The following is a 15,234-nucleotide window of genomic DNA, read 5'->3' on the forward strand; positions in this document are numbered from 1 at the left end:
CTATTAGGAGAAATATATGGAATTTTCTTTCCTTAAGACATGTTTTTATTGGGATAGCCTGTTTGCCATTGCTGCTTAAAACTGATCCCCAAAGAGAAAAATCTCAGTGAATCATTGGATTGCTTGCCTTGGAGCAAGGCCAGGAGCAGTAAGTTTTCAAGATAAACAGTGTTCAGGCTGCAAGAATGGCACAGAAGATTTCTCAGGTGGAGTGTTCTCACTTCCCTTCTGGCACGTACCGTATTACCCAGTGTCTTGCAGATAAGACTTGAGAGAAAGCTAGTGTGAAAAAACTTTATTTCACGATACTTGTTTCCTAGCTCTTTCATCGAAATGTTTCTTGAATAGTCCAAAGAACATGGCTTTGAATTCATTACTACTCATTGAATAAAGCCTATTTTCATGTTCATCCTTACATTTTTAGAATGAGCCCTGATACCTATTTTGTTCACTGCTGTATTCTAATTCCTAGCACAGAGCCTTGCCCAGACCAGGTGCTCAGTAAATATTGATTGAATATTTGTTAAATGAATGACTTCAGATTCATATCAGCCAAAATTTGATTATAAATAAAAGCCTAGGATAGTGTAAATGTGTAGCCAAATTATACCAGGCTGGAACTTTTGCTCTTTACAGTTGGCCAAGTTGATGTCCTCTGAATAGCTGAGCTATGCAGTTGATTCACTCTTATTCATTAGCTCATTCACTCATCCAAAAGATCTTTATTGACTACTCTGTCCAGGATTAGCATTTTGCTAGGAGTGAGATGTATTGGGCCTTGGGGATATATCAGAATACACGAGGCACTGGCCCTGTCCTCCTTGGTCTTGCCATTCTGTATTTAGTTTGAGGCAAGCCAAAAATATTTACAAGGTAAGGTCAATAATGTAGAGATTAAAATGGACAAAGTAGTGAAAAATTATGCATTGCTATAGGATAGAAGAGACTTTATAAAGGCAGCTAGGACTCAACAATAGGTAGGGTTTCAGAAGGTAAAATTAGTGACAGAGAGCTCCACTGTGAGGTATGAATAATGTGTGTGTATGTGTGTGCCCGTGTGTGTGTGTGTGTGTGTGTGTGTGCGTGCGTGCACATGTGTGTGCATGCATTTGAACACTTGGCTGTTTGGCCTGAAGAATGCTCCCCCTCCACCCCCACCAAAAAAAAAAAAAAAAAAAAAAAAGAAGGGAAAGAAATGTGGCCCTTGAGAAATTATTTTTTCTTTCTTTCTTTCTTTTTCTTTTTCTTTTGCCTATGTCTACACTCCCTATTACTTTATGCCTATATCTGCTGACATTAGAGACCCCTTGGGTGAGTGATTTCATCTTTTCATTATACATTGTTCTTTGTCAGTATGTGCTCATGATCAAGTTTCTAGAACTTATAATGGCAAACTTGTTCTAGTGGAGAGTGCAGCTAACTGGTATAATAATGCATTGTCTGGGAGACCAAAGTTACAGGCTTTCAGTTATTTCTGCTTTCTCCTATCACCAAAATTAACTGTTAATCAGAATCTAGTTCAGTTTCTCTAAGTAAGATTGTTTTCTTAAGCACAAAAGTATCTTTTAAAGCATAGAGCAGAAATTAACAGAAGGTAATGTTGGTGGTTTTAGAGAGTTAATGTAGTAGCTAGCAAGCATCATACATTCCTTGAACTTTCAAATAATAGTAAAGTTTATTTGTTTAATTAAAAATAATCAGTTTTACTAATGTGTATTCATGGGTCACTTATTTCAGGAATCTTGTTGACATTTTCTTTATTATTCAAAAGGATAGCTTATTTTTATGCTCCAATGTTCTCCCAATATTCAGGAACCTGTGTGCAAAAAAGGCATTAAAGGGGACGATGGGTGGATCTGGTACAGTCTGTATAACTTATGGGCTTACAGGAAACCTTACATGCACACATTCAATGCTTATTATCCATGGGTTCTGTGTGTGTGAATTTGCCTACTCAGTAAAAGTTTTTGAAAGCCCCAAATCAGTATTTGCAGCGCTTCTGTAGTCATTTACAGACATGCACAGAGCAGCAAAAAATTCAAAATTGCCCAACACACACTCTCAGCTGAGGTCCGTCCAAGTGACGCTCTGTGTCTTGCTTGAGCTCTACTATACCATAAACAAGTGTCCTTTTCACAGTCTGTATGGTGTCACATTTTTCCCATTTTTGTGCTTTTTATTGGTGATTGTGCTTTTTGAAGTGACCCCCAAGCATAGTACTAAAGTGTTGTCTAGCATTCCTAAGCACAAGAAAGCTATGATGCTCCTTACAAAGAAAATATGTGTATTAGTTAGACAAGCTTCATTCTGGCTTGAGTTATAGGGCTGCTGGCTGGGTTCAGTGCTAATGAATCAACAATATTAATTTAAATAAGGTTTCTTTAAACAGAAACACACATAAAACATGCTTAGGTATGATTGGTTGTTGAAAATACAGTGTCTAGATGCTCACAGAACCTAACCTTGTATTTCTCCTAGGCATAATGGTTCAGTACGCAGTAGTTCAGTTTTTCTAGTGACTTGATAGAACACAGCTACAGTGAATAACAAGGGTTGATCTGTTTCTCCGGGCCAAAGGACCATAATACTCATCTGATTCTCAATGGGGACTGCGATCCCCTCAAAGGGTCAAAACTCAAAGGAGTCCTTCTTATTCTAATATCCTTGGACTTCTGGGCCTGTGATGGAGAGTGGAGCTGGTGTGCTGGCATTGAGATGTTAAAGAAAAAGAGTCTCATATTTCCACTTTGCCATTTATGAATAATCTCATCATTACTGGTTTTTGTAGTCAGAACCAGTCTGAATCCTAGTTTTCCAGTATATTAGCTTTGTGATCTTGAGCAAGAATTCTTAACCTTCTAAGTTTCAGTTTCCTTATATGTAAAGTAGATACAATAATACCTACCTTGTAGAGTTATTTTACTTAAAAAAATTTTTTTTAATGTTTTATTTTATTTTTGAGAGACAGAGAGAGACAGAGCATGAGCAGGGGAGGAGCAGAGAGAGAGGGAGACACAGAATCCGAAGCAGGCTCCAGGCTCTGAGCTGTCAGCACAGAGCCTGATGCGGGGCTCGAACCCATGAACACGAGATCATGACCTGAGCTGAAGTTGGACGCTTAACCAACTGAGCCACCCAGGCGCCCCTGTAGGGTTATTTTAAAGACTAAAATTAGATGATGAGTTTAAAGAACCATGTAAAGTGTCTAGGAGTAGTCAAAATCATTTTTATAAATGTTATTGTAGTATATGCTTGATAGATCATTGTTAATTTCTTTCTTTTTTTTCTCCTTCCCACTTGGAAATAGTATGAGATCCATTTTCTAGTACCTGGATGAATTAGTGAATTCACTATGGAATTGCCTTTTTCCTGCAGTAATGAGTGGAAAAAGTAGGACATGCTGTCAGGGCCTCTGGTTTTCTTCCTACTGATTCCTCTGGTCTAGAGCTCTACGGCAGTAATGATGGATGACTGGAGCTCTGTGTGGCACTGGTGACTGGAACAGTCAGCTGTGTTTTGGTTATGAGAGGAATCACCTGTCTTCAGCTCCTGACCAGGGGAGAAGGGCTCATGCATCAGTGCTCTCCCAGGTGCCTGTCTCCCTATGGGAAGATCGGGTTGACTCTAGCAGTTCAGAGGTTCTGTGAATGACACCCAAGTGCCCTCTTCACATCCACCTTAAGGGGACTCTTAGGATTTAACTTTCCTAATTTGAAAACCTGAACCCTATTTCTTCTCAAAAATTCCTTAGACTAATCATTTCCCTTAGCCTCTCAGAATTCCCCTGACTTATCTTAAATATGTGAAATAATGTAAGTACGATGACACATCATTGAAGAATGAGGTGTTCTACATTAATGGATTTTCCAGGTGAAATTGGCCCTGTGCTGTGTTTTGCTTTAATAATTTCATAGAAATGGTCATAGGTTGTATTAGACCAGTCTTTTGACTTCTTGGTTGTGTTTATATAAGGTGGATAATTTAAAATTTTCTTGATTACTTATGAATCAACTGCTGTGCTATGTTATAGGACATAGCAACTCCCTCAGAGACTGCTAACACAAATAGATGAATTGTCCACATATATTAATAATTCCAGTTTGTTTTCTTTGTGTGTTTTTTATGTTGTTGGATTTTTGTTACTAGGTGACATAAGTAGGTGAGAATTCCACTGTAGTTCATATTTTAGAATGAGTTACGGTATAAATGATAACAAACTTCTGATATTTGCATAAAAGCACAATCCAAATTGTTTGTATCCATATTTGTTTACTAAATATATTAACATCATTATTGACTATGATTATAGAGTATTATAGTACATTATTGTAATACATTTTTTATTTATATTTAACATAATAATATAACATATTCGAATGGATATGAAATATACATACAGCACTTCTGTATGTATTTTCCCCTTTCTTCTATGAATTCTTGCTCTACATGAGCAAATGACATAGGCCTACGATATTTTGTGGCCCAGGGTAAAGCTGGTTATAGATAAAGCTGGGGTTTATCTTGAAACCCCAAGATAGCCCCACATTACTACAAATTGGATGTTTTAGTCACAGTTATGTCTCTTTGGAGAATAGTGTTTAAAAAGCAATTCCTGTCTAGTTCTAGACCTCTGAAATTGACTCTTAGGCACTGCCATATCCTATCCAGAGGTCACATTGTACCCAAGCACGTATAGAATAACCTCACTCCTTCTGGCTCTGGCAAAATTAATCTGTCTGCAACATAATCTCACTCAATTAAAAAAAACCAAAAAACCAAAAAAACAACAACCAGAATGTAAAGAAAAACAATGTCAGGCTTTACTCTCCAGTGTCTCTATTTTACCCTGGATGGAAATGACCCAACTCAAAGCCCCTGTGCTAATTTATTTACTTTGGTAATACTTGAGGGGACTAGTGAAGCTGGACCCTGCAGTCAGCCTCTCAGTTTCTCTCTATCCACAACACATAAAGTGGCTGTCCCTGCATAATTTGAAAACTACACATTCACTAAAACAGAGACAAAGAAATATAGTTGCTATGAAATGAAATGACTGTCACAAAAGGAGAGATCAAATGTGAGAGAAGGCACATTTAATGTAAAAATACAACTGGGGTGCCATTCTTTTTCAAAACAACCTAAGTGGAGAGTGCAGATGTAATGAATGATAATGAGGGTGCCCAATTTTGGAAAGTGGTTTTTAAAATGCTGCAGCAGAATGCTATCTAGAGTCTCTTAGGAAAAAGCCAAATCTCATCAGGGACCTTTTCAAGCATCATTTTCTCCTTTTAAATGATCTCACGTGAACTTCCTGTTAGTTGACTTGGCATAGCATTCTGTTATTCATTATTTTTGACTGCTTGCAAATGGAACAAAAGATCTATTATTAGTGATTTGTCAGTTGTTGCAAGACTTAGTCTAGGTACTTACAGAACTCTTTGCCTCGTGTTTATTTTGTTGTGTGAAGCTGTATGATCTAAGGGATTTCATAGCCCCCTGATTCTCAACTTAGACAATCTCTTCTCAAGTGATTAGTTTGTAAGAAATGATTGACTCCAGATAGCAAGCCTCTGAGCACAACGAAGTTTCTCTGAAGAAGCCTTTTCTCTTCACCTGGGAGATTTTGGCTTTGGGGTAAAGAAAGCTTTTCTCTTTAATTCTTTGTGTATAGATTCTTTTCCTCAAGTGAAAACACAACCTTCTAAGGATACAAGTAAGATCATGTTATTAATATGGTCATTTGTCAAATACTAAGCACCTCACTGCTGGAAGTGCTGTCTAATTCACAGTTGATGTTATGATGTTACTTTTCTAAAGTCCCCAAATTTCTGGCTAAGGGATGGTGGACCCATAGGGTGGACCTGTGGAATATGACAAGTGACATAAGAGATAAAAGCTGCTACACTGAAGTGCAGAGGAGGAAGAAATCTGGTTCACTAGGCAATAGCTTACCACAAGCTCTTCATGAAAGAAATGCCATGTGCAAAGAGGATGAGTGGTGATTTTGACAAGCAGAAATTGTAAGGGGTTGTTGCACAAGGCTTATAGGTGGCGTGAAGAGTGTAAGTAAAGTAATTGGAAAAGAATGGAACACATTTCTCCAGAAGCTTAAATATCAGAAACACCTAATGCACAGTGTCCTAAAAGGATTTTAATTGATCTTTTTTTTATTTAAAAAAACATGTTTTTTAACGTTTATTTATTTTTGAGACAGAAAGAGACAGAGCATGAACGGGGCAGGGTCAGAGAGAGGGAGACACAGAATCTGAAACAGGCTTCAGGCTCTGAGCTGTCAGCACAGAGCCTGACGCGGGGCTCGAACTCACGGACAGCGAAATCATGATCTGAGCTGAAGTCGGCCGCTAAACCAACTGAGCCACCCGGGCGCCCCTTAATTGATCTTTTTACTAACAACACACATTTCTGTGGTTCATGTGATGGTGGGTTTTCTAGGTGGGAAGAGTTGTTTGATGGCACCATGTTAACCTGGTGAATTCTTATAATTCTCATGCAGTGGGTTTTATCTGAATGTACCATCACAGTAGTGTCACAGTCATATTTCATGGTATATCCTGGTTGTGGTTGTTCTTGGTCATTGGTCTGATGTATAATAACCCCTTTGAAAGACTGAATTATGATTAAGCTTACACATATTTATATACCATTTATAAAGAAAGAAAAAATGATAAACTACAGACAGAATATTTGGGGTCTGAATCAAGTTTGTTATTTTTAAGTCACGCTATTTTGGAGTTAAGAGTTCTATATTCTCGAAGTATCATTATTTCCAAACAGATTTGAGATAAAAAGTATCCTATTATAGTACAGTACAGGTTGAGTTAAAAAAGAAAACACAAGAAAAATCAGAAAGTTATCCTTTTTGATGGTATTAGAGACTTTTGTCGAGAATTATAGTAGGTGTGTGTGTATTAGGATCAGATTAAATTTGCAATGAAAAACAATACAGAAAAATGTATTTCAGAGGGGGACGTTTATGTCAGAATATATAGGAAGTAGCATATATAGTCTTTCAGCTATCTTTCCTCTGGACCTGACTGTTCTCAAGACTAGTTTGTAGAGTGAAATGAGTTTGATGGAGGCTTTGAACAAGTCAACATTTTTCAGAAAACAATTTGAGTTTAAGTGACCTGCTTTTCCCTTTTGTGGAGGGAAGAAAAGAGGGAGACATGGAGGAACTGAAGACTTGGTTTGTCACTATCTAATATGGAGCATTCATTTTGGACAGTTTCATGCTAGTCCCCACCTGCTGCTTTCTAGCCCTCTGGCTTTGAGCAAGTTATTTAAATTTTCTGTAAATCTATATTCTCACCTGAAAAATGCAGATAAAAGTGTCTGTGTGATAGGGTTGTTGTGACAATCAAATGTGGTAATGTACACAAAGCGTGAGCTCTGTGTCTAGTACATGTTACCTGTTTGCTGTAGGCATTTATTGCATACCTTTGACTTATGTCTCTTACTTAATCTCGTAACAATCCTGTGAATAATATTATGACTTTCAATTGATAGATAAAAATCTTGAAACTTAAGGGAGTAAAGTGCTTCTTACAAGTTTAAACAAACCCAAGAATAATAGCCAGGAGTTCAACTTAGACTTGATAGTTTCAAGGCTGCAAAGCCCCATTGCATGAAATTAAATCATTCCCTCTTTCTCTCTTCTCTCCATCCCCCTTTCCTCTTCCCTGCAGTTACATCTTCTTCATGGTAGAGACTTTGTTTTAAAAACTTCATAACAATGACGTACAAATCAGATGGAATGAAACAGTATTTTCGTTTCGCTAAATTAAAGTAAATGTGATGACATCATTATATCTCCAAATGCCATCAATTCCCTTCAAAAACATATCCCATTTTAATTAAAAAAATGTATACTCAATTAATATATATTAATTATGAAAGCATTAAGAAATATAAATAAATATAGATTTCCTGAATGCTCAATGTTCAAAGACAATCACAGGTAACATTTTGGTGCATAACTTCAATTCATCCCTATCCATGTACTGTTTTTTCCTTCTGATAGCAGTATTATATTAAAGTTTGGTTTATAATGTGCTATTTTTAATTAAGTATCACTCAAAAATGTCTTTCCAAATTGGTAAATGTATGTCTACATAATCATTTCTATCAGCGGCATAGGTACCTGATTAAAATAATCCTTATTATTGGATATTTACATTGTTTCTGAATTTTTACTTTCATGAACTATTGACTCTTGCATATATACCTTTGTGCCTTTGGCCAATTATATCCTTAGGATAATTCCCTAAGAGTAAAACATATGAGTTAGTGTTTATACATTCTCTGGTTCTTAATGTATATTGTCAAATTCCCTCCCTTAAAGAAAGGAGCAGTTTACATTCCCTCTAGCAGTGTATGAAAATGCCCGTTTCCACATTCCTACACTAAAGGTTATCATGCCTTTTAATCTTTGAGAACTCCATTATACCCCTAAAAAAGTGACTTTATTGCTTTTCTTTGCATTCCTGTGTCTATCCATTCTATAAAATAATAACATTTCTAAGAATACTATCTAAACAGAATGTAAACTTCCTTAGGTCAATGACAAAAGTCTCCACATACTTAAATATTTATATTCTCCATTCTTCTAAAACAGAATAAATCCCCAAAGAGGCATTTGAGACACTGGTTGGCAGAAACCCATGGATTAACATTATATAACCTTATTAAGATCATCCTTGGATTTTATTTTTAAGCCTCAAGCTCATTGTTTTCAGAACGCATCTGCTAAGATAACCTAGTCCTAACTGGGAATGACAAACAGTCCTCTAGGTAGATTCTCAAAACAGAGGAAAGGAAAACGTTACGGCAGCTAAGCCTTGCTGTCACCTAACTTTTGTGTCTAGCTTGAACTTCATTCTCATTCAGTCTTTCTCCCTCTGTGATCAGTGCCAGAGTAGTCAGGTTGTAATGCCAACGTCTCCTTGGGCCTCAGTGAGAAAACTACGCAAAAATATGTCTGATAGGTTTGTTGTGGGGAATATTGAACAGAATTGGTGGCCTGATCTTTTTTGAGTGCGTGTCCCTATTTAAAAAAGCAAAAACAAAAACAAACTCCCTAAACAATATACAGCATTGTTTTGTTTTGAGCAAAATTCTTACCATATTTTCCTATAAAGAAAAGCACTGGTTTCATATTGTATTGTCTTATCATATACTTTAGACCAGTTTGGAAAATTGATTATTTATGCTATAGAGTCTGGGTTACACCATTTACACGCAAACACACACACACACACACACACACACACACACCACTAGTTGCTGAAAAATAATGGCATCCAGGCATCACTAAGAAGATAATATCTTTAGGATCTGCTAATTCCTTAAACAATTATCCTCAGTTTGGAAACTGAGCAAGTCTAAACTATGTTTGGCTCCATATGATTTTCCACATGATTTTACCCTTCCTCTATATTACTTAAACTATCATATAATTTCAAATTTCGTATCAAAAATGAATTTATATTTGAATCAACAGTACCTTATTAAGTGGTGGCACATACTGTTTAAAAAGACCCCCTTAAAATAAGAAGTTTCATTTAGTTAAATGTAAGAAAAACAAAGATAGTCAAATCTGTGATTAGAACCTGCGATGTCACATTATCTAAGAGTGTTCCTTGACTAAACCAGACATACTTTAATGATCGGTCAAATCAGTTTCCAGAGAAAGGTATTGCTCTGTTATTAAAGGGGATGATTAAATTGCCTTTGGGAACATCACAGAATCCATAGTAAAGTTCACTTCGTGCACTGATCACAGGGAACTTGATCTTGGCATTCTGTGGTGCTTTGCATACTTTAAAGGTTGACCGTGAAGTGAAATTCATTCAACAACTTCTGGCAGCATGTCCTGGGAATGAGATAGCTTAAGTCTTTGTAAATCACCCAAAAAGAAGCAGAATGTGACTGCAATGATGGGTGTTGGTGGTTTGTTTTTGTTTTCAATACACAAAAAAAATGGCACCTCTTCCAAATGCCTCCTGTGTGAATGTTCAAAATGAACTTGAGGAACTCTACAATATATTCACTGTAAAAGAGTCAAGAATTATTATTATTTTTTTAAATGCAAAGCACTAGATTCAATTTAGACATATTCAGTAGAACAAATAAAAACAAAAGATCTTTTTAAAAAGGAGCAAATCATGGCTACTGTTGGGGAAAACTCTGAATATCCCCGGTAGGCTCTCATTTAATGTGAACTGTTGTTTGATATTTTTTTATGACAACATACACTTGCAAAAAACAACCCTATGTATATTTTATTGTGTGACTCTTAATAGGCTGAAAATATTTTTTTAAATTTATTTTTATTTTTATTTTTTTTCAATATATGAAATTTATTGTCAGATTGGTTTCTGTACAACACCCAGTGCTCATCCCAAAAGGTGCCCTCCTCAATACCCACCCCCCTCCCTCCCACCCCCCATCAACCCTCAGTTTGTTCTCAGTTTTTAAGAGTAAAAGAGTCAAGAATTATAAAACACTTAGGATTCATGAAGGAAAAAATATCATAAATCTATAGTGATGCCCCAGATTCACTGAAGAATCTAAGAATGGAAGCAATAAGAGCTAACATTTATATGATACTTATTATGTGCCAGATACTGTTTTTAAGTGCTTTATGTGAATTAATTTTTTCAACCTTCCAAAGAGCCCCATGAGGTGGTTATTTTATTTTTTTTAAGACAGTAATAAGGCAGAGGTCACACAACTAGTAAGTGGCAGAGCTGTAATGTGAATTTTCTTCTGATTCAAGATGGTACATCCAGATGGACTGGTAAAATGGAGCACTGCCAAGCAAACCCCAAGAAAATGTCCAGCCTCAACATGAAGTTTTACTGGCTTCTGAGGAAGTGGTAAGTTTGCAAGTATCATCACAGAATTAAATGCATTCTTAAGAACTAATGTCTCAGCGAGGCATTCGGGGAAGAAACTGGACTGATTTCTAAGGTAAGTCTACCACTAAGTATCTATAGATATTGGGTCTGAACCTGTCGTTTTCTGGAGCTCGGTTTCCTCATTTGTGAAGCATAAGGGCCGGACAACGTTTTCAAAAAGAGATTCTGTAATTCTTTTCTGAGACAAACGGTTTAAACACATTGTGGTTTGGTGGGGAAATCTTTCTATCTATAAAGACCCTGTGGAGGACTTAACTGTAGTGTTTTCTGCCATTAAATGGATTCAGTGAAGGGACTTGACCAGTATTCAGAGATGTGTCAGCATTTTTGCCTTCTCTAAATTTTTCACCTGTGATACAGATTAAGGCAGAAAGGAAAGTGGCAATTGGGGGTTCAGGATAGGGTAGAGCAAACCCTTCTTGTTTGTCTTGGGGATAAGCTTCAACAATGGAGAAGAGGTTATTGACACTGGCAACGATGACATATTCGTATCTGAAATTCAGATCAAATGATTCAACCCTTCAGAGCATTCCCAAACAACGGCCTTTCCAACAGCATGAATCTGCAAACAGAGCCCAGCAGTTAATTTCAGTCAGCCGGCTTTGTTGGTATTGCTGCTTCAATCTTAGATTTACAGAGCCGTTTTTGATGAAGACAATAAAAGCCTCCTTTTGCTCCGGTGTTGCGTTATGCTGACACTTTATCAAAGCACATAGACAGAGGGTTGTTCTTAACCATATATAAAACGGAGCAACCTCACAAATCGTGCTTTAATATTGCACTGTGGAAACACCAAGGTTAAAAGGTAAATCTGTGGTGTAACCATATTGATTAATTGATGTAAGAAAGGTCAGGCTAATCTTTATCTTGCTTGAAAGACTTTAGCTCTACATGGCAGGTTTGTTGAAATGGTTCCTGTGTAAAAAGATAGGGGGGGAAAAAGTGGAGTCTTACTGCAGAGAAAGTGGGGGAAATCTCATCAAATGATCACTTAGTGAAAGGTTAGTGAAAGGAGTCCTGATGCAAAGGAAATGGGGAGATCTCTTCAAGCAATCACTCAGAAGGTTAAACCACTAAAACTGGGACTGGAGGGTGAGTTATGTAGATTCCCCTATGTTTTTAATAGGCTTTGTTGGAAATACCTTCACCACTGAAACAATCATAGGAGAAGCAAAGACAGTGACTTTAGATAAGAGTCTTAGCCCTGCCCCAAAAAGACCAGAAAAAAGAGCTTCATACTCTTTTTTTCAATAAGACTGAAATCTCCTGAAGTAGAAGACCTGACTTCTCTGCCCCTCTGTCCTGCCTTGGTTAAAAACAGACACATAATTTGTCCCATAAGATGGCTTCTGTATATCCAGAGCACGGGAAGAGGGAATTATCCCTTCCATGCAAAGATGCACAGACATGTAAAGAGCAGCTTGTTCAAACCTATTTTTGGAACAAGAGAGATAATGGGGTTTGAGAATTAAAATTTAGGATCCTGAGAAAACAGAAATATACAAATACAAATGAGGGAGGTCTAGGGGCTAAATCTGTAAATGGGGTTGGAGAAAAAGAAATCTAGGGACCAGGAGGACAGGCTGCTGACCCTGAATTAAGCACTGTTGGATGAGAAGCAGGGCCTGAGCCAGGGAGGTGAGGAAGGGATGGAAGTGGGAGTGACTGTTGGAAAATTTTTCTCATTATGCTCATACCTGAAATGAACCTGAATAGGATAGGCTATGATGTAGTCACAGGCACACCCAGAAACTTGAGAGGCTTACTATAATAAAAATTTATTTTTGGCTTGTGCAAAGTCCATGTAGCTGGGCGATAACTCTTGCATCTTACAGCTACAGCATTTGGGCCATGTGATCTCATCCCATCAGTGAGATGCCTAGAAGATCCATTAGATGTTTTGAAAAAGAGATTTGGAAGTAGGCTACCATTATCTTATATCCAAATGTCCTGGGTGCAGTCACAAAGCCTTGAACTAGCCACAAAGGAGACTGGGAAATAGACCATAAAAGTTACTTGTCTAGGTAAACCTAGGTGTTTAGGTTTTCATGAAGAAAAATTTCCAAAGACTGCATTGTTAAATATAGGATGTTTAGAGAACTTCATTGCTATTCTTTCTGACACTGAGGGCAGATGATTGGACTCATTTTTCTGTAAGTTCTATTCTTTATATAATTATATACTTCTACAACTGTATAAGCTTTTTCTTTGCAGGGAAAAAATGAAAAGTAAGCTATGCGTTGGAATTATTTTCTTACCAAACTACTTTAATTATCCTTTTATTTATTGGCCATGGCTACTTCCTACAGTAGGTAGTGAAACTTTTATGTTAAGGAAGCACACACATACAAAAAAGGATGGAATAAGAAATTAAATTTATTTTATTTACAAATTTACCCATTGTGTATCCTAGGTCAATATTATTAATAATAAACACCTGAAGGCATAAATCATAATTTGGTATTAATCCATATGTAAAATATAAGATTTAACCTTAACATAGTCATTGAAGGGAATTCTGACAGGTTGTGTGTTACACATTATGCATTTTTGTGTTATTGGCTTCCATATATGTTAATAGATGGTAATTATATGCTTTTCATTTGGACAGCGCTTATCCAAAAACGATTTAATATTCGCACATCTAATGGGTCACATGTGGCTATTGATCATTTGGATCAGAGTTCAATTTGGACTGCTGCTGGTTAGATTAGAAATTGTAATCATGGAAAAAGATAAATTATAAGGTCTCTGCAGATCAGTTTTATTTTTAGATTAGATGGGCTTTTAGACATGAAACAGCAAGATGAGGAGGTTAGGGAAGATCTATAGTGTTGTCATTAATGTGAGTTTTCTAAGAAATACATTCAGAGATCTTCTGTACCCTTTCCACCATTTTGTCAGGAATGTGAAATTTATAGGGAATGACATATCATGATAATAAAGATGGTGACAAACATCCATAAATTATTTGTGAATTATAACTTTAGGGACTAAAGGCAAAAGAAAGATATTTATTTTGTAAATATACATTTTGATGTAGTAAATCAAATATGCTATTAAAGTTACGCAGTTTTTAATATATAGAGATTTGGTCTGTATTAGAGGACATCTAAGTGAAGATTAATCTAGTTGAAACAGATCTCTGGTGACTTCAGTATTAAAAGGATTTTTATCTTTGCTTTAAAAAAACTCTTTTTCTTTGGGTCTAATTATAAAAGAAATGCATTCTCATTTAGAACATTTGGAAAATTAAGAAAAGCTATTCAACCAAACAAAAAACATTCACCATCCAACAACCCAGACATATTACTGTTAACATCTTGAAGTATCTTATTTATTACTTGCCTTTGATTTTTTTTATGAAATATTTCAAATATATAAAAATACAGAAAATGATATAACCAAACAACACACATCCACCACTGAGACTTAAATATCTTAACTTTTTGCTATATTGACTTCAGATCTCTTATTAAAAAATAAATAGGGAGGGAGGTAGGTGGGAAGAGGGATGGGTTAAATGGGTGATGGGTATTAAGGAGGGCACTTATGATGAGCACTGGGTATCATATGTAAGTGATGAATCACTAAATCCTACACCTGCAAGTAACATTACACTGTATGTTAACTAACTGGAGTTTAAATAAAAACTTGGAAGAAAAATAAACCAAAACCAAAAATAAAATATTACAGACCTATATAGATACATACTCTATTTATTTCTCCTTCCTCCCTTTTCTAGAATTAATTATTATTGTGAAATTTCCATTTTGCAATTTTCATGTATATCATCCATAAACAACATGTATAGTTGTTTATGTTTACATATTTACATAAACAACATTTAGAATTGTTCTATATTTACAAAGTATATAAATGTTATTGTCATCATTGTCATCATCATCATTTCATAACAGTGAACACTTATTAAACATTTACTGTCAGGCACTATTCTAAAGCATATTGTACATATTAACCTTAGAAGGCAGGTGCTACTATTAATTTTACAAATAAGGAAATTAAGTCACAAAGAGGCTAATTAACATGCCCAAGGTCATACCCCTGCTCTTTTTTAACTTGCTTTTCTCATGCAACAAAGTGTTTTGAGATGTATTCATGTAGATATGTAGTTCATTCATTTTAATTGCTGTGTAGTATTCCATTCTATGCATGTCGTAGTTGACCTGTTCCCCTACTGATAGACAGAACTTTGAATATTCTTTAAGTATCCCTTGTTCATATTTGTGGAACATTTTCTAGGGGAGTTACTTAGAAGTTGAAGTCCTAGGTT

At 36.1% G+C, this 15,234-nt stretch overlaps 1 long non-coding RNA gene across 2 annotated transcripts in view; it reads left to right on the forward strand.

Moving 5' to 3' along the window:
• Positions 1 to 10,892, forward strand: part of LOC122240920 — a 65,651-nt gene extending 54,759 nt beyond the window's left edge. For both annotated transcript variants that reach the window (XR_006220713.1, XR_006220714.1), the window contains one exon: positions 10,799 to 10,892. This is a non-coding gene — a long non-coding RNA (uncharacterized LOC122240920). The remainder of the gene's footprint in view (positions 1 to 10,798) is intronic.
• Positions 10,893 to 15,234: the final 4,342 nt, after the last annotated feature.

The sequence above is a fragment of the Panthera tigris genome, chromosome C1, assembly GCF_018350195.1.
Source record: "Panthera tigris isolate Pti1 chromosome C1, P.tigris_Pti1_mat1.1, whole genome shotgun sequence".
Classification (NCBI taxonomy): domain Eukaryota; kingdom Metazoa; phylum Chordata; class Mammalia; order Carnivora; family Felidae; genus Panthera; species Panthera tigris.